Consider the following 18647-nt stretch of genomic DNA (forward strand, 5'->3'; position numbering starts at 1 on the left):
TCCTTGTAAATAAGCTATTTTCATTTTATTTAAAGGCAAGAAAAAAAAAATTCTTAAATTCTTAAAAATTATTCTCAGTTCTTGACATATGGAAGTTCAGAATTATTAATTATTTTACATTACTGGAAATAGTGGGAAAAAGTACGGATTTCATTTTGACTTTAATACATAAAGGATGCATGAGGTGTGATTTTATGCAAAACATTAGGAGCTGTATATAAGTGGTGCAGAATTTGGTGCTGGGTTTCTGGCATGCAGTTGTATATGAAAATTTAACTTTATTTCTGAATAATAAAATTTACAAGCTTCTTTGGTAAATAAAGTGAGAAGGTGACTAATTATAAATAGTTACCAATGTACAGTAGCCAAATACACAAAATTTGGCAATACAAGCAGCTCTAAGGTACATTAGGAAAACAAAAAAATACCTCATTTTATATTTATTTTGCATTGTAACAGGAGGTCTTTTCTGCATTAAAATAGCTGAAAATGAATAGACACACAAATTTATGAGGACTTGGATAGTTTTAGGAATATTCTGTCATTTGGAGGTCATACAGAATTTAGGAATTTTAACATGGAGTGAAATCATTTAGAGATACAGCGTCTTTTTACTCGCCATTAAATCTGAGTGTGTGTCTCTGCTCATACTGTATATGCATGTGTGTGTATGTCTGTATGAGTGAGTGAGTGAGTGAGTGAGTGAGTGAGTGAGTGAGTGAGTGAGTGAGTGAGTGAGTGAGTGAGTGAGTGAGTGAGTGAGCGGGGCACCCATAAAGACTCACTCTTTCCTCTTCCTCCCGCTTGTTTCAGAACCGCTCCACTTTCCCTCTGTCAGCCCGTCCTCGCTTTGCTGCCTACTCTGCCTACTACGGGATATTTGTGATTGGCTCCCGCCCTACTGCTCTCCCGCCCCCGTCCCCGGTGGTTGTATGTAAATCTGGCCAGGACTTCACCAGCGGATGAGGTTGGGGCTGGTGACTCCTACTTCTGCGACGCACACGAGATCCGAGAGCGGACGAGGTGAGATCTCTGCGCTGCCGGAGCTGTCCACTCCGCCTTGGTGCTGAACTCCACCACGTTTCTCTCCCTTCGCGCTGGCTCTACTTTACTATATTTTTGGAAAGGATTAACACCATCTGTTTCGGCTGCGCATTGGCACAAACTTCTCCCGTGGACGTCCCTCGCTCTTTCCACGCCGGAAATTATCCCATGGTGTCCGTGGATTTGAGCGGCTGAGCTCCAGGTTACCACTTTATTGAGAAGTATTGCTTTGATCCACTCACTTCTACTCCTGTTTGGATTATTTTTTCTGGATATTATACGTCTGTCCACACAGGTAAGACTTAAATCCAGCGTTTGTGTTTGTTTTATTAGGACTAATTGTTAAGCCCCATCCGGTCAGACCTCCCTCTGTGAGAAGTCTCTTCTACACTGTCTGACTCGCTATCAGATACAGAGCTTAACCCTCATCATCGCTGAGGCGCGGAGACTCTTTCCCAATAATCCAGGAGGCCACTCTCTTCGCCTCAGAAAATATTATATCTTCCAATCTGCCGCTTTGTGCTTTAACCATTTCAATTTACCCGGCGCCAGGTCCGGGAGCCTCTAACCAGCTGATATGAGGCTATCTGAAGTTGGGATCAGAGTTGCTGTTGTTCTGTGAGGAGGGAGAGCTCACACTGAGGCAAAGTCACTTCACAATACCAACACAATCAATGTTGATGAAGACGATTGGAGGCACACTACTTTGTCCACTGCTTTTAATTTATCCACTTGGTACTTAGTGGGTTATTTTTTTCCTCATTGGCACGCTAATCCTTGAGTGACACCGTTAGCGGGGGAGGGATTATACTTTTATTTTTTATCCTCAGATTTGCGCCGGACTCATTTGGCTCTATATTACAAACCCCAGCGCCGGAGATGGTCAGGGAATTCTGTTGTCTGGTTCCTTGCTATATACATTTGAGGTCGGTTGTTGCATATACCTCCTCAGTGGTTCAGCAGATGGAGTTAAAGCCACCATAAAACCAGATTAAGTTCAGCTATTGATAGGACTTAGATTCACAGCTTAGGTCTCCAATAAGAGGGTTCTATTGTAAAAGCTATTTCTAGAAATATGTGGCTTAGATAGAGTCACACATGAGACAGAACAACATCATGAACTACTAGAGAAGTCTGAGACAACACTATGCCATTATTTTCAGAATGCACACAATGCAAGCTGTTCTAATACTTAAGATAAATATAATTTTAAATAGTTTTATATGCTTTTATTTGGATTTAAAATAATTTTTTCATGTCTGTGAATTTCTTTTATGGTCAAGTCCTCTTGCTGATAGAGCTTTGCCTTTTCAATCCCTCTTATGTGCTCCGATAATGTTCATTACCATTTTCTTTTTCATATATATACTTTCAGTTTGAATGTCTCCAACATGAAGCTTTTAGGAACATTAAAGTAGCTCTCAAAAGTATTCACACCCCTTGAACCTGTCCACATTGTCACACTCACAATCATTCTTGATTTTTTAATTTTTAATTTTTTTGGTGTTTTTATGTGATAAATTAATGCAAAGTACTAGAAAATAAAATGTGGAAGGCAAAGATGTGTTTTCAATATTTTCTTCATATATCTGAAAAGTGTGTCATGCATATCTACTCAGTTACCTTTATTCTGATGCCTTTAAGCCAAATCTAGTCCAACAAACAACCTTTGTAAGTCACTTAATTAGTAAAGCATCCACCTGTGTCTAATTTAATTGCAGTATAAGTACAGCTGGTTCTGTGAAGGTTCTGTCAGTTGGTAGAGAACATTAGTGATCAAAAATCATGAAGACCAAAGAGCACAGCAGACAGGTCAGGGATAAAGTTAGGCTTATGAGCAATATTCCAACCTTTGAACATCTCAGAGGACTGTTCCATCAGCCAACATTAGATAAGAGTATATCAGCACCGCAATAGGTAGAGTCTGTCGATAGGGCAACTATAATTTATGCCTTCCACAAACCTTGCTTTTATGGAAGAGGACAAGAAGGAATTGACAAGGAATTGCAAACACATGTGGACAAAGCTGCTGCAGTCAGATAAGATTACATTATTTTTGAGGGGGACTTGCACATCACCTTGATCACCTCCTCAGTTCTGTAAAACATGGTGGTAGCACATCATCCCATGTTAATGTTTCCAATCAGCAAGAAAGAAAATGAAAGACGGAGTGTGTAAAATCCCTGAACATACCTGTTGGAGGCTGCATATGTCCTAAGAATAGAGCAAATATTCATCTTCCTGCAGGACAGTAAAGTCAAAACTGCACTGGAAAGGTTCAGATCAGGACAGTACAAAACCAGCCACCAAGGGCCAGCGGTGAGTGTCTGCATGGGTGAGACATGTTCCTGCTCCAACACACCTAATTCAGAAGGTTTAATGAGGCCCTCAGCATGTAATCACGTTCTGCAGGACCATACAGTTAAACAGTTTATTTCAGGTGTGCGCAGCCAGAGCCACACATAATAGCAGCTTTAAAGGACTGACTTTAGATAGCACTGCTTTAAATTAAAGCAAATTTGGGTGGTCAAGTGGCTAAGTCAAAGTCAAGAAATAAATTGAGAATTTGTAGCAAGACTTGAGAATTAATGTTCACAGATGTTAGTCGTCCAATCTATCTGAGCTGAAGCTATTTTTTCGAAGAATGAGGAAAGGTTTCAGTCTCTAGATGTACTCTAAAAGCTTTAATTGCAGCCAAAGTTGGTTGTGTAAAGTATTGACTCAAGGGAGCTGACTACAACTGCACACTACTCTATCCAGACTAAAAAAGTCTGGTAAAACATGCATAACCTTTGATTTGCTGGACAATTATGCTCTCCTTATTGGTGTTGGTCTGTCATATTAAGTTTCAACATAAAAATTGTAACAAAAACCAAAGGGTCTAAATATTTTTGCGTTGTGCTGCATTTTTCAAAACTCTACCCTCTGGCTAACGTCCCTGTTTTAATCATCTTGTTTCTGAGAAATGTTGATCTGCTTGGACACTTTATTCATTTATAATAACATATCTGTGAAAAAGGCCAGGAAAAGGACCACATGTCTCAATAAATACTTGAAATCCTTTCAGAGACAGCTTTTACTCTCTAGACGTTCCGTGCAATTCCCACCATAAACAAACACAGACAATCTGCTGGCTAAATGAAACAGTAATTAACGTTCTTGTGGAGATTATATGCAGGCTTCAGAAAGCATAGAATTCGAACATTCAGCCATCTGCAGGCTGCCACTTTCCAACTTCAATCTCTTTATCCAAGCAATGCATTCACTTTATCTGTCAAAGCTCTTTGAAACTAACAGATAGAATCTATTTCCTCTGGTGGATAGATGGATATGCAGTTCCAGTTTTGAGACTTGTCTCACTAATTGAATCTCAACTTGAAGTGAACAAGTTATATATTATGTATAATATACAGGGCTATTTGATAACTGGTACCTTACTAAACATGCATTGTACTAAAGGTTGTTTTGTAGAAGAAAACTGAGCAAGAATAGTGCTTCTGTAAACATTATGGGTATATTTGCCTCTAAGACAACATTTAGAGTAATGCACAAAACCAAGAGGGCAATGACAAAGCCAAGCAGCAGATTCAGAAAATTCCCACTGGGAAAGCACTTCTCTCAAAAGCACAAAGACCAGAAAAAGTCTTTCCTCTCTGTCTTTTTTATCCAATAAAGCCATTTAATAACAGGTAGGGAATAGGTGCTGCCAGCCGTGCAGGTACAGAGTTAATGGAGTTGCTCTGCTTTTCATTACAATGCCTTCCATTTGATCACCACAGGGAAGGAAAGAATTCAGAGTCAATAATTCTTTTCTCCAAAAGAAGAGAAAAAACTGGGAAACTGATCAAAGCATTTCTGAGATTTGAGTGGAAAAATTGCTCTTCGTAAGGGAGGAGGCACCCCATCTAGAATACAGGTAATGGAAAGGGTAGGGGAGATTCAATGATATTACATGCATGCGGTGGGTTTTGGTGATAAAATGCACTACCAGTGAAAATGGGAAAATTTGAAGGTATTAAAGTTTATCTCGGGTGATGGAACACTGGAGCTGGTTCAGGGAGTGATGTGCTTATGGACAACCTTTGAGAGCAAACAGGTTTAAAAAGGATGCTTTTCTGGAATGTTGGTATTTGTCCTTTTGTGCAACCAAAAGGGTTTTAGTTCAAAACCAAGACAAGTTGGAGAGATTGATCTATTTCACATCGAAAATGTGTTTCTGTCCATTTATTCTGCAGTTTTTACACCATCTATAGAACCAATTCACCCTGAAAGAATTTGGAGATGTTCCCCTTCTGGCTTGTTTTCTTTTCTGAAAGATGCCATCTAGAGATGTACACTTTATAACCTTTTGTCATATGTTCTGGTGCCCTTGCAGACTTTTAACTTAAACATTATATTTCAGTGTCATGAAGTGCGGGTGTGGGCGGTGAGGCAGACGCTGTAGACCCTGGTAGGAACGAAAAGAAGATGTTTAATGATGAAACATAGTTCACAAATCCCAGGCAGCGCGACTGAGCAGAGGCCAGGGCTCAACGCCAGTAGCAACTGGATAAACAGGTGGACAGAACAACAGGCTAGACAGAAAATGACGCTGACTAGACACCAACTCAGACAAGGACCCGACGAGGAACACAGGTGGGCTTTAATACACAGGGGGTGATCAAGGAAACGAGACACACCAGGGAGCAATCAAGGGGTAACAGGACAACAGGGAGACTCAGAGACAGAAACTCGAAATAAATACACAGAAAAACACAGATTGTGACATTCAGTGACTATAATCTCAATAAAACCAATGAGCTGCATGTCAGAATTAATACCTGACCAGAGTTAATTTTGACTGTTAGAGTCTCAGTATGTGATTAAGGTACCATCAAGATTTTTTTATTGTATTGGTGTGTTGAGTTTCTTTCTATGTAGCTTATTGTTTGTGACTTTTTATATCTGTTTCCACAGTCAATATAAAATTTTGAATAGAAGCTGAACTTTTCAAGCACATTCAGATCTCATGGTTTTTATACTGACATATTTTAATATTATTCTTGATTCTTGAGAGTAAGCTCAATTTTCCACATTCCAGCTCCGACCAGCAACAGTGCAGGTATAAAAAAGCCCTTGAACTTGACGTAGAACTCCTCCACCTCCACTTCCTCACCCGGCTCCAGTTTCTTCTTGGTGCTGCGCATACCCATGATCTTCTCCACAACAGGCCCTTCAGCCTCAGTCAGATCCTGTTGTTGTTTGGAGGATCATCATCCTCCTCTTCAGGAGCAGAGGGCAGTGGAGACTTCGCCTCCACATCGTCACAGACTGACAACTCTCTCTTCCTCTTGGTGTTCTTCTTAGCAACACTGGCCCCGCCCTCTGATTCCACCTTTTTACTGCTGCTTTTCTTGGGAGTCTTGGCCTTGGGTGTGGTGCTCTTGGTTCTCTTCTCCTTGGGCTCCTTGGGAGTCTTAAATGTTTTGGGGGTCTTCAGGGTCTTGGCCACAGTTTCATCAACAAAACAAATGTCCCTTACTTGTATAGGGCTTTGTCTAGTCCAGAGAACTCCAAATCACTTTACACGACATTCATTCACTCATTCACAATGATGGTGGTGAGATACTCTGCAGGTTGCTTTTTAGGTTGCTTTTCAGTTGGCAACACTGGTTGCTCTGACTACCTCTATTAAGGTGGGTATAAAGTCTCACTCAGAGACACAGTGACTGAGACAGAGACTGGTTACAGGACAAACCCCTTCCTCCAGAACCGTCATCGTCCCTCTTTAGTGAAGTGGATCTTTAATGTTTTAGCTGTCTTATAAGCTTAAGGAATCAACTTTTTGTACAAAATTGAACTAATTTTCAGAAATAAAAAAAATTCTACTTAGAAAACAGGTAAATGAAACCAAATATTATTTTTAAGATTATGATTTCAAATATTTCCCGTACATATTTTGACAAGCTTGTTGTTTGTTTTCTGCTTTATCACGTACTCTATCCCACTTCAACAGTGACACTTGTAACACCTCTTTCTTTCTTCTTCATCTCCCTCCTCACTCTCTTAGTTTCCCTCTACCTTCTGCTGTGTCTCCATGTTTGTCTTTGTTGTTTCCTCCCTCAGTGCGAGGGATTTTTATTGTGCAGTAGACCCCAAAACTTTGAGGTGTGTTATTCTGCCACCACGTTTAGAAGACACTGACATTCTTTTCTCCTCAATTGCAGAAGCTTGTTTGATGTGAAAAATTTCTTTTTTTTCTTCCCCTGTGCTTTACAGAGCTTTTTTTTTCTTTCAAAGAATTTCAATGATGCTTCAAATGATGCAAATAGAAACAAAAAGTTTCCACTTTTCATCACCATTTTCCCCATGATGTTAAAGAATATCTGCTCTGTGCATTCAGAATCAAACTAGTTATGTTTCGTCTGGCTCAAATTTCTTTTTGTAGCTGAAAGAATCAATATGAAGCTTACAGTACAAACAGCTTTAGATTTGTGAGGCGTGACCAACTCTTTCCACGTCTTGATAGACCTACAAGTTTATTGTTAAATTGTGATTGCCACCAGACTTTTCATACAGTCCTGCACAACGGGGGTTTTGTGGTTCCTGTTAACATTCAAGGCTGGATGAAATACTGAAGCAGCAGAGCTTGATGGCAGATGGTGTGAGGATAATGGAAGTAGCACAAACCGTAAGGGTGAGGGCGAGCCGGCTGAGGTCTCTGGTTTAATCCTGTGGAGGACACTGGTGGTAAATAGGCTTCAAATCATTGCAAAATGTTTTAGAGCTTAGGACCATGAGGAAACTTTTAAAGTGACATGAGATCAAATCCAAGATTGGACGAGAAAAACTGCAACATTTGAAACATCTGTTAAAACGACTAATTGTTGAATCAGACCAAAAGTACCACACTGGTCACTTTATCCAGGAAGTATGTTTAACTGCTTGTCAGCGCAGAAAGCAAATTATATAATCATCAAAGTAACAGAATGGGAAAGAAAGGATTTCTAGCTGCATTACTGTATAAAAAAGTTCATTATTGTAAATTCATGATCCTAAGCAGATAATTAACTCAGAACACCAACAAAACCTCTAAGCCTCTAAATGATTTATCAGTCTGGGTCAGTAGGGCATACAATCAGGGTAAGCTGTAGAAGATCATTGCTAAAGAAGCTGGTTGTTCACATGATGCTGCATCCGAGCACATTCATAGAAAGTTGAGTGGAAGGATAAAGTGCCCTTGGAAAAAGGTGGACCAGTAACAAGGACATCAACAGCTTTGAAATGATTGTGAATCAAAGTGCATTAACTCCATCAAAGGAGCCTTGATGGAGTCAGCATATCAAGAACCAACACACACAGATATTATTACATATCAGATATTACATTCCTTGTTTTAGTTTACTCCTATAACAGAGAGCTTGGTAGAAATGTCTCACCTAAGCAAGGGAGAAAAAGAATTGGACTGTTGTTCAGTGGTCTAAAGTCTTTTTATATGAAGGTGAATTTTGCATTTCATCTGGAAAATCAAAGTTCCAGTGTCTTGAGGAACAGTGAAGAGGTACAGAATCTGAGTTGTTTGAAGTCAGTGATTATTTGAGGTGCAACAACATTATTTGTAGCTTTGGGCTTTCTGACTTTCAGTGCAGTCATCTGCCAGGAAATGTTAGAGCAGTTTGTGCTTCCTCCTGTTTACAAGCTTTATGGATATTCAGTTTTTGTAATCATGGTATTATTGTGCTTGATTGACCAACAAACTGGCCTGAGCATCTCAATTATGTTCTGCTATATAAGTATATGTCTAATAATTTCTCTTTGAGATCTATAAAATATTTTTGAATTTGAACGCATTAAATGTGAATCATGTCTTAGCGAAACTGCTGCCAGAGAGCCTGTTTGCTACAGCGTTAGCAATCTGTTACTCAGCTTGTTGCTCATTTGGGGTATTCCAGTGTTGACATACAGAAAAAATTATGAATTTTATTTGTATTCTGCACAAACATTTTAGTGTTTGGTATTTGTGTGTATTGAACAGTGACAATAAACTGGAGGATTCTTCATTCTTTTCTTGTTTTATGGTTCTTTCAGTTCTAGTTTAGGAGAGTTATGCTTTGCTTTTTGTCATCTCATGGGTCAGCTGATCTCTGTACCTGCCACGGCTGCTGACGACTCAGCCAATTCTAGGTGTCCAATTGGAAAATTACCAACAGGACATCCAATGTAGGCTGTCTTAGCCTGTCAACCTGTCTTCCCTTCTATGTGAGTCTCTTTGCCAGTCAGCTCTTCCTTTTCATCATGTATGCGACTAAATCAATGACATGCTTGTCACTGATGTCTGCCCTGCTATGCTCTCTGGGATCCTTGCTGCTGATTTTCCTGCTTTAAGCTTTTCATACAAGCTCATGAAAGGGCAAAGGGGTCCCAGAACAGCACAATGCTGTAACTGTAACTTCTGGAGAAAGAAATATATTTTTAAAAAATAAATAAATACAGTTTTTCTGAATGTGTTGATGTGCAAAATACATTTAGGTCATTTTATTTTTACAATCGGGAGTCAAGCTGTTTCATTTAATGTGTGAAAACATACAACATGCTTACAGGACCAAATGAATCAACTGAGGCTAAACTGCAGAGGTTAATACATCTATTCAGTCAGAGAGTAACTGCTAAAACTAGATAAGATCTAAAACATAAATAGAAATTTCAGTAAATCAAAGCAAGAAAGTATTTGATTTGAATTGTGGTTGTTATGAAACTTCAAAATGAGTCAAATATCTCCTGTGGTGAACAAAAGAAGAATAATTTAAGTGGGAAACATCGGGGATGATGCACATTATGAGAAGACTGATTATCCTGAAATCATTTTGGAGCAAACTGCACAATTTTATTCCTCAAAAAGTTGGTAAAAATGTCTAAAAGTGCAAAAAACATGAAATACTGAAGGAGTTAAACGTCATTGATATTCCTGAGATAGGAGAAACAGCATCATGTTTTTAATTTAGACACTGTATACATGGTGTTATTCAATGCTATCAGTTCCAACTGTGTTAAATACAAATTGCTGTCATCATTCAAAATGAACCTATAGAACAGTTTAATTCATCAGCAGGTCGTCACATTAATGAAATGAACAAACATGAAAATGATGTCCATCACAATCTGGGCTTACAGTTAACACATGAAAAACAACAAAAACGACATTCAGCAATTTTCTGCAAGGGTACAAAAGTTGCTGTTTCCACAAACATGTAGATCTATAATATCCAGAACAACAATATTCCACCCATCAGCAGTTCAAATCCCCCCCGTGGATTTAAATGAACTCCCAATGATTGTGTTGTTTTCCCTACTGAGTGAACACTGTCCTGGATCTCATCTGCTGCTACACTTGTAAATGACATCATAAGAAAGCAGGTTTCAATCAGTCGAGATCTCCAGAAACAAACAGACATGAAGTTTATTTGAAGTGCTTGTCCTAGACTGATCTGTGAGCTGCAGACTTCTCAGGGTTGTTAGCAGTGAAACATTAAGGGAGGGAGAAGATAGGGGAAGGTGTCAGGGTGGCCTGGCCCTGCTTCACAAATTAATAGCATCACAGGTTGCAATTCATCGTTCACTACTGCTGCCGCCAAGTGTGTTGGCATTGCTTTAGGCACAGTGCAGTCATTCACCTCCTGCTGATTATGTAATGATTGTTAACAATGTGAGAGCCGTGAGCCTCTGCCAGGTCTCGTTCAGCAGCGTTGCACCGACATCCTGCAACTACTGACATTGGAAATGGTCAATAAATTAAAAATCTATAAAAGAGAAGTGAAGGCCCATCCTACCTCTGCCTCTTAGAGGCATCAGCTATTTTAAATGACTGCAGTGTTGACCATGCAATGCCACGTCCTACTCAAAGCTTTGACACTCTGAAAGTAAATGTTTTCTGTGTGAAGAGGTACATCTTGGTCCTTCTCTAAATTATTAATAATTGGATGTTTTGGATGTGTTTGGAGGTGCAGCTGGAGCTGATAGAGCACAGTGGGCTGTTTAGGATTCTCAGATTTCGAGCCAAACCAGACATGAGTCCTGCCCATGACAAAAGACATATTAGAATCCCTTCATTTTCTCACTGGGCGCTTTTTTCATGAATAATGCACACACTCTAAGGATGAATTAGTTCACATTTTCATGCAGTACAAACTGGCGGCTGGGGTTTGGGCGCATGCAGTGATCTATCTAGTGTTAGTTAAAAGGCTGCCCTGGTGGATCAAACACATATGATTATACTCTGAAAAAGACTTGTCACAAGTGCCAACAGAAGGCTGAAAGAGATGAAATTATGTTTGTTTTTATTCAAAAATTTGATGCACAAATTAAAATCAATTGTAGCTTCTGGTTCTAAATTGCCTCCAAGCTGTAAGGCAATCTGATTTTCTAAAGCCTTTATGTGTCAAAGTTATAAAAGCCAAATACATGCCAGAGGGATTTAATCACTACCAGAGAAGACATGACCTCTGAACTCTTCTGAATGACTTATTTTTAGTTTCAGGCTTCTGTTTACCAATTGGTTTGGAACTGCAAAAGTAAAAGCCACTATGTTGTAATTTCATGTCATGTATAGAATTGAAAGGCTAATTCAAATAGAAAAGAAAGAGAAAAAAAATCTACAATGTTCTTTTACAGCAAAGCAAAACACATTATGACATCTAAAAGATAAACGAAATCCATCAAAACCCCTGAGAATAACATGGCTTCTTCAACCTCAGCTAAAATTCCCGTGAAGTGGCAGACAATCATGTTTTTATTTTTAAAATCAAACATAGAAAATAAAACCTGGCATGATTTGGTGAGACAGTCTTGGTTGGCCCTGCCCTCATGTTTGAGAAGATCAAAGTCATTTGGATGCTAAAAAGAGTTTGTGTTTCTCTCTGGGATCAACACAAAATAGTTGCCAGAAAGGCATATGGGAGACAGGATTTCAATGCCAACCAAAAGTCAGCAATTCTACAAAAAAAAGCAAGTAAGAAAATAAATGAGTTTATTAGAGAGAAAGTAAATGGGAAAACAAAATACTAAATAAATAAATAGTTTATGGAAGTTACAAAATACTAACAAGTAGCCTAATAATTAAACAAGAAAAATAAATTAACAAGTTCATTAATAACTAACTTAGTAAATATAGTTAATAAGTAAATAACAATGTAAGTAAATAAATAACTAAATTAGGTAGACATACACATTAAAATATAAAACAAAACGATTAACTGTGTGGTTCTTTTAAGTAAGACAGTTAAAAAAATTAAATGACCTTAGGAAGCTAAAATATCATGTAAATAAATCAGTAAACTTTCAGTAAGTAAGTAAATAAGATTCATATAATGTAATTAAGTTAAAAATAAGTAAACTGCTAAATAATTCTGTTTGTAAATAACCAAGTAGTACAAATAGTAAATTTAAGTTAAGCAGTAAATTCATATTCTATTTATTTTTTAACTATATCAATGAAGAAATTAAATAACTACCAACACTTAAGTATTTTGTATATAATCCTGTGTTATGTCTATTTCCTTTTCTCTTGACTTCTTTGTTTAAGGACAGAACCATAAATAAACCTGAAGGGACTACAGAAGGTTTTCAACACTCAGAAAACTCTAGTCTTAAGTTAGAATAGAATATCCTGATAATTTCCCACTGTGGGGATTTTCAGGTGTACAGCAGCAAGTTACCAATAAACAGAAAAAAATAAGAATAAGAGCCTGAACAGTAAGAATACATTAACAACACATTTAAATAGGAGAAAAAAATACTCTACAGTTATTAAAAATAGCATAATTAGATCCAAAGAAATGTGCACCTGAACAGGACTATTAAAAGAACATTATGTATAAAAACAATGTATATTTGTGCTTAGAAACCAGCAACAGACTATTCACACAAAACAATAACAACTGGAACATCAGCGTAGATAAAAACATTTGTTTTTAACAAACATTAATGGAAGCCATAGTACTGACTTAGACACATCGCTGTGGAAAAATATTTGTCCATGTGTATATAGTTAAAATATCAGGCAGCTGAAACTGGAAGTACTTGGACTTTTGATGTATTGAACTTGAGGTGAACTGAGCTGAACAGTTCTTCAAAGTCCGAAGCTTCCTGGTGGTCTCTAAGGGGCTGAGTAAATATACAGTTGAGTAAATAAATAAGCTAATGAATAAGTAAAATAAAAGAGTAAAAAAAATAAAATAAAGAACGTGCATAAGATTATTAAATAGGTATGTAAATAAATAAACTGGTTAGTAGATAAGTAAGCAAGAACACTATCAGGTAAATTAATAAATAATAAGTATAAGTGAGTTAGTGAATAATTGGTTCAGTAAATACACAAATGTAGTTTGTATAAGTAAGTACTAACTATATAGGTATGCAAGTTTATAGTAAATGGACTGTTTGTTTACCTTTTTGTATTAGTATCAACCAATCAGAGTACTTCATTTCAAGACAAGAGATTATAGATTAAAAAAAAAATAACATCCTAAGTATGCAAATCTGCAGATACTGATGATTTTTTACATGACTACTAACTTGATTTTTTAAAATGATTTAAGACAATAATAAAGCAAGTTAAGAAACAGAAAATAAATAAGTAAAAAATAACTAATAGGTAATTTCTTCATTGATGATACTTCATGTATTCATGTTGGGTTAACTTCCTTCTCCTCCCAGACTGAACATACCACAAGCTGTCTGATAATCCCAAAGATGCTTGTCAGATCCCTGAGTGAGTCTCACTGATCACTGAAAGCTCTTGGTCCATAAAACTAAACATCTGGCGTCGAGCTCAGAACGAAGCAGGCTGCTAAATCAGGAAAACATAGAAGATGTAGAATCACTCAAGCATTGACCAGCTGAACTTTAGTTACCATTGCAAGCTTGTTGTTGTTTTCAAAACCTTTTCCTTCTCAGTTTTAGCTGTTTTGTTGTCTACCAAAAGTTTACTGTGCAGAGTCTTATAAGGTGTACAAAGGTTGTGGTGTAACGGTAGTTTGCTGAATCCATTTAAGGCACCTGCTGTCTGTGAGAATCATTTAAAATCCATGTTTGATTTCAGAGGTTTCTCCACTTAGATTTAGCCCGCCTGCCAGGATTTATACCAGATTAACTTTTGAAAGTGATTTAACTTTCAGGCTCTGCAGTCCCTATCAAGGCAGAGAAATATAACTTTCTCATCCTCCATTTCTTTCTCTCCAGGCGCAAATATTCTCACGATCACTGAATATTCGTGACATGCAGACCATGATTTGTTTCGTTGACCCCTTGTTTGTTTGGCAGGCTGAGTGTATTGAAAGTTAATTAGAAGTTTGGATATGAAAACAGATGATTGGCAGAAATGGAAGTTTAAAAATATTATGTCCCACACTGGATTGGTACCTTGTATTCACACATGCAGCAAAGACTCCCTGTGAGAATTTGTGACATTCTTTCATCATGGTGAAATATAACTGTTCTGTTCAGAGGATTTATTGGGGAGACACAAAGCACCTGCACAGACTCAAAGCTCTGCATTATCAAATTTTATATATTTGAATTAGGTCTGAATGAAATAGATAATGGTCTCATAAAGTAGATATGGGGATGATGCATTATGTCATCACAACATGCAGCCAGCAATTTTACACAAGGGCCCATCTCCTACTTTATCTGTCCTGTGGAGGGATGCACTGCTGCAATCGGCTTTCATTTGGAGCCAAATGACTCGTGAATATCTGAGTGGTAGTTTTCTCAAGGGGTCAGAGGGAAAGCTGTCAACCGCGGGTGGCTGCATCAAAGCTTTAGTATGCCAGAGAACTCAGAGGCTTGTAAATGTGGGAAAAGAGTTAATTGATGGACAGTTTAAACATCGTTAAATCCCTAATGGCCATTTAAATACATCATAAAAGTCAAAAACATAATAATGCTGTATCATTATGTACTAAAACAATAATATGTAGCAGAAGTGCCTTATGTTTCATTTACAGTTTGTTAACTTTACATGTTGAAGCTTAAGATAAAAGTGTTGTGTTTTAACAATCGTCTAACCTGGCTATTGCCTTCCTACGCAGCTCTGCTTCATTCTCATCTCCCCTTGGTGCTCCATCTGGGATTTCTCCCATTGAGCTTGACTTCTCAGGCAGAATTTCAACCGGGTCAATCAGAAGGAGAAGTTGTGACATCGGTTTTCTGCGCTGTTGTAATTTGGTAATGGCAGGGAGGCAATGAAAGAAGCCATTCAGTTCATGTTGGCCACACTTCCAAAATTTATGCAACTAAAGTCTGAGAGAGAGGAATGTTTAAGACATTTTATTGTCTACTGTAAGTACTATAGTATGACTCTGATAACAAGTACACAAATAGACAACTAATTCAAAATGAAAAATTTGAAGAACTGCCTAAATTAAAACATTGGCCTGTAAAGGGTTATAGAACTACTTTAAACGCTAATTTAATTACTAAGGGATCATAAACTCACTTAGTAAACAGATCTCTAACTTTATTGTCTTCACCTGTTAAATTATCTGAATTTTATGCAGTGAAACACACAACAGGTGAAGATTGTTTACTAATTGGATTGGTTGTCTATCAGGTGAACGCTGTCAGAGCCTCAAAGTAAACTTTTTAAGTTGGGGTTCAGTGAGCATGAAATTAGCAGCACGCCTCATAACACAGAATCACACATGAGAGCCGCCCTCAACAAGCAGTTTTATTGACTACTCATTGAGCAGCCCACTGTGAGTGGGTTCACAGCACCTCGCCAAGTTATGAAGCGTCGTCAAAGTGTGCATTTTATCACAATTACAGAGATTTTTTTAAAGTTTTTTTTTAGCTTTAGACATTTTCCTTTTCATTCTGATACAGTTGAATCAATGGTACATCAGAAGAAAAATTATTTCCAGGAATTGCCATAATAACTTGTGCAGTCAACGATAAGTGTGGCATTTTACTTCTATACTGGTTCAAACCTCTAACGTCTGATTATGTCTTAGTACGGGGCTTTGTGATGTGAAATGTCTGAAATTTTATTTTGCACTACTGCTGGTTCAGAAAAAAAACTTTTTATGTTGAAATCATTAAATCTGAGAATATTTATGGTATGTTTATTAAATGAATAAACCTTGGCTTTTAGCCATTTAGCCATTTGCGAAATGGATATATATCATATCCATTCATAAATCAGTTGTTGAAAATTTGTTTAAAACAACCTAAAACCTATGAATATGGCAGCTGTGGCCCTCATATGTGAATACAATAGAATAAAAATATCCTTTATCGTCTCACTGTGGGAAAATTCAGGTCTACCAGTCGCGAGGTTAATCAAGGCAAACACATTTAAACTAAGGTAAGAAATATAAAACAAGAAAAACAAGATAAAGAGAGTGGGGGAAAATTTACAACATAAGAACAAGAATCCTGTAGTGTAATTTAAAAATTACTGTATATAAGAAATTTGCATCTATGTAGCATCTTTTAAAAATGCATGGACTTATGATTAGGACAATAAATAATGAAATAATATAAACATTTACTCTAAATCTTTCTAAAACTAATTAAACCGTAAAAGTAAAAATCACACAAAAGCATACATCATTTAAAACTTAACTTGAAACTTTAAACATATTAGAGGTTTGGTATATATATATATATATATATATATATATATATATATATATATATATATATATCTATATATATATATATATATAAAGTACAGACCAAAGTTTGGACTCACAGTTGCGTCCAAACTTTGGTCTATACTGTATATTAAAATAAAAACAGTTTTTTATGAATGACACATTATGACACATTGCTGTAAATTCATTTTATTTAACAGAACTCTGGCCATCAGATATTTTCTCCTTGTGTCGAGTTTCAGTTGTTGATTCTCACTGCGCCTGGTGTGCATGTTAAAGTTAAATAATCCTTCATCCTACACATCTAATGTCCATCTTTAGCCCACAGTATTTATCCAAGAACCAGTGGCTCTGATCCATCCCCCACTCGACCCGCTAAGCTGGATGCAGAGTGGGTGGAGATTGCTGATAAATCACTTGCCACAACACTTTGATCACCAAAAAACAAAGACAACAGACATTTGCATTGACAATGTATTTGACTTCAAAATGAGAAGTTGATTTTCATAAAAGTGTTGTCTTAAATTATACAATAAAGTCTTTAAATCTGTTTAAAAGGATATATCCCTGGCTAAATGTTAACCAGCAAGTGATCATTGGTACAATACAGTACTCTCTATATGTGCACAATATTGTATATTATTTAATTAACTTTCCCTTTTAATTTCCCTAAAGTATCTTTGAATTGAATTTGTGTTGTCTATAGTAAATGCTTTGCCCTACATTTTGAGAAATATGTTGTCTCTTGCTGCTCATCATCACATCACACCGCTAACAAAGAGGTCCAGAAATATATAAATAGGAGATGTTTTTATATGATGTTTTTCTGGACGTCTAATAATAATGCCCCAAGGCCTTCCACACTTCATCAAACATTCGCATACTGTTACCAAATGTTTGCACAGTGATGTTATGGAGTGCTCTGTCATTATTTATACTCTTAATGCAGATTGTTCTACGGTGTGGTTACATTTTAGTGCACATAAATGAATATATTTGCATAATGTAAATATTTAATCCATATCCCTCTAACAATATGTGGAGATGACTTAATTATAAAGAGTCAAACAGTTTTGTAAAATTAGACAGATTAAAACATTAATTATCTTAATGAATTAGTCCATTAGCATACATGGTCATATTTGATAGATTATGGTGATTATAGGAGCTCAACTGCTTCCTACTTGGACTTGGTCCAGAATGTGAGAAATCATTAAGCAATGGCAGGTTTGGGTTTAATCTGCAGCTGAAACCAGTTATTTACAGATACAGCATAAAAAGACACATAACCTTTTATTTTCTCACCTTCTGACTTTACATCAGACTAAACCTTACCTGTTCAGTCAGTTGAAACAATCAAAACTACTTTTATTTGTTAAATACCAGAATAATTATATTTTTGTAAACTTTTTGTGAATTTTTTTGAAGGGACAAAGTTATGCACAGTCAAGTAACTATGTTATGGTAACTATGTTACTTGACTGTGTGTTATAATTTTAGAATGATGTATATATCAAACATAACTTAAAGAAATTTTGACTTCATAATTTCATACCTGGAAATTTTACCTCTGTATCTTTAAGAAGCTCCTACTCTTTCCGACAATCCTATATAGATGGGATCCAGACCTCCACAGGCAGTTTGTGGATAGAATAGAATAGTATAGAATAGAATAGAATAGAATAGAATAGAATAGAATAGAATAGAATCAACAGTCCAGATACCTTAAGGGACCTAAACTCTGATTGAAAACAGTTTTGCAGAGGAGATATTGTGGACAGAAACTGTGGGCTTTAAATAAGACTGAGCAGGTCAAAATGTATATATTTTAACACAATATGTTAATGAGATAATTGTTGCTATTTTAAATGTGCTCTAATGATGAGTCTGTGAAACAGTCATTAAACCAACCTATCCCTGCAAAGCAAACCAAAAAATCAACTCACTGATCAGAAGTTTTCATTCATAAAC

At 36.8% G+C, this 18647-nt stretch overlaps 1 protein-coding gene across 2 annotated transcripts in view; it reads left to right on the forward strand.

The window, feature by feature from the left end:
• The first annotated feature begins 830 nt into the window (after positions 1 to 830).
• Positions 831 to 18647, forward strand: part of fstl5 (follistatin-like 5) — a 175550-nt gene continuing 157733 nt past the window's right edge. For both annotated transcript variants that reach the window (XM_044126833.1, XM_044126834.1), the window contains exon 1: positions 831 to 1339. The gene's annotated coding sequence lies outside the window, so the exon portion shown is untranslated. The remainder of the gene's footprint in view (positions 1340 to 18647) is intronic.

The sequence above is a fragment of the Gambusia affinis genome, linkage group LG09, assembly GCF_019740435.1.
Source record: "Gambusia affinis linkage group LG09, SWU_Gaff_1.0, whole genome shotgun sequence".
Classification (NCBI taxonomy): domain Eukaryota; kingdom Metazoa; phylum Chordata; class Actinopteri; order Cyprinodontiformes; family Poeciliidae; genus Gambusia; species Gambusia affinis.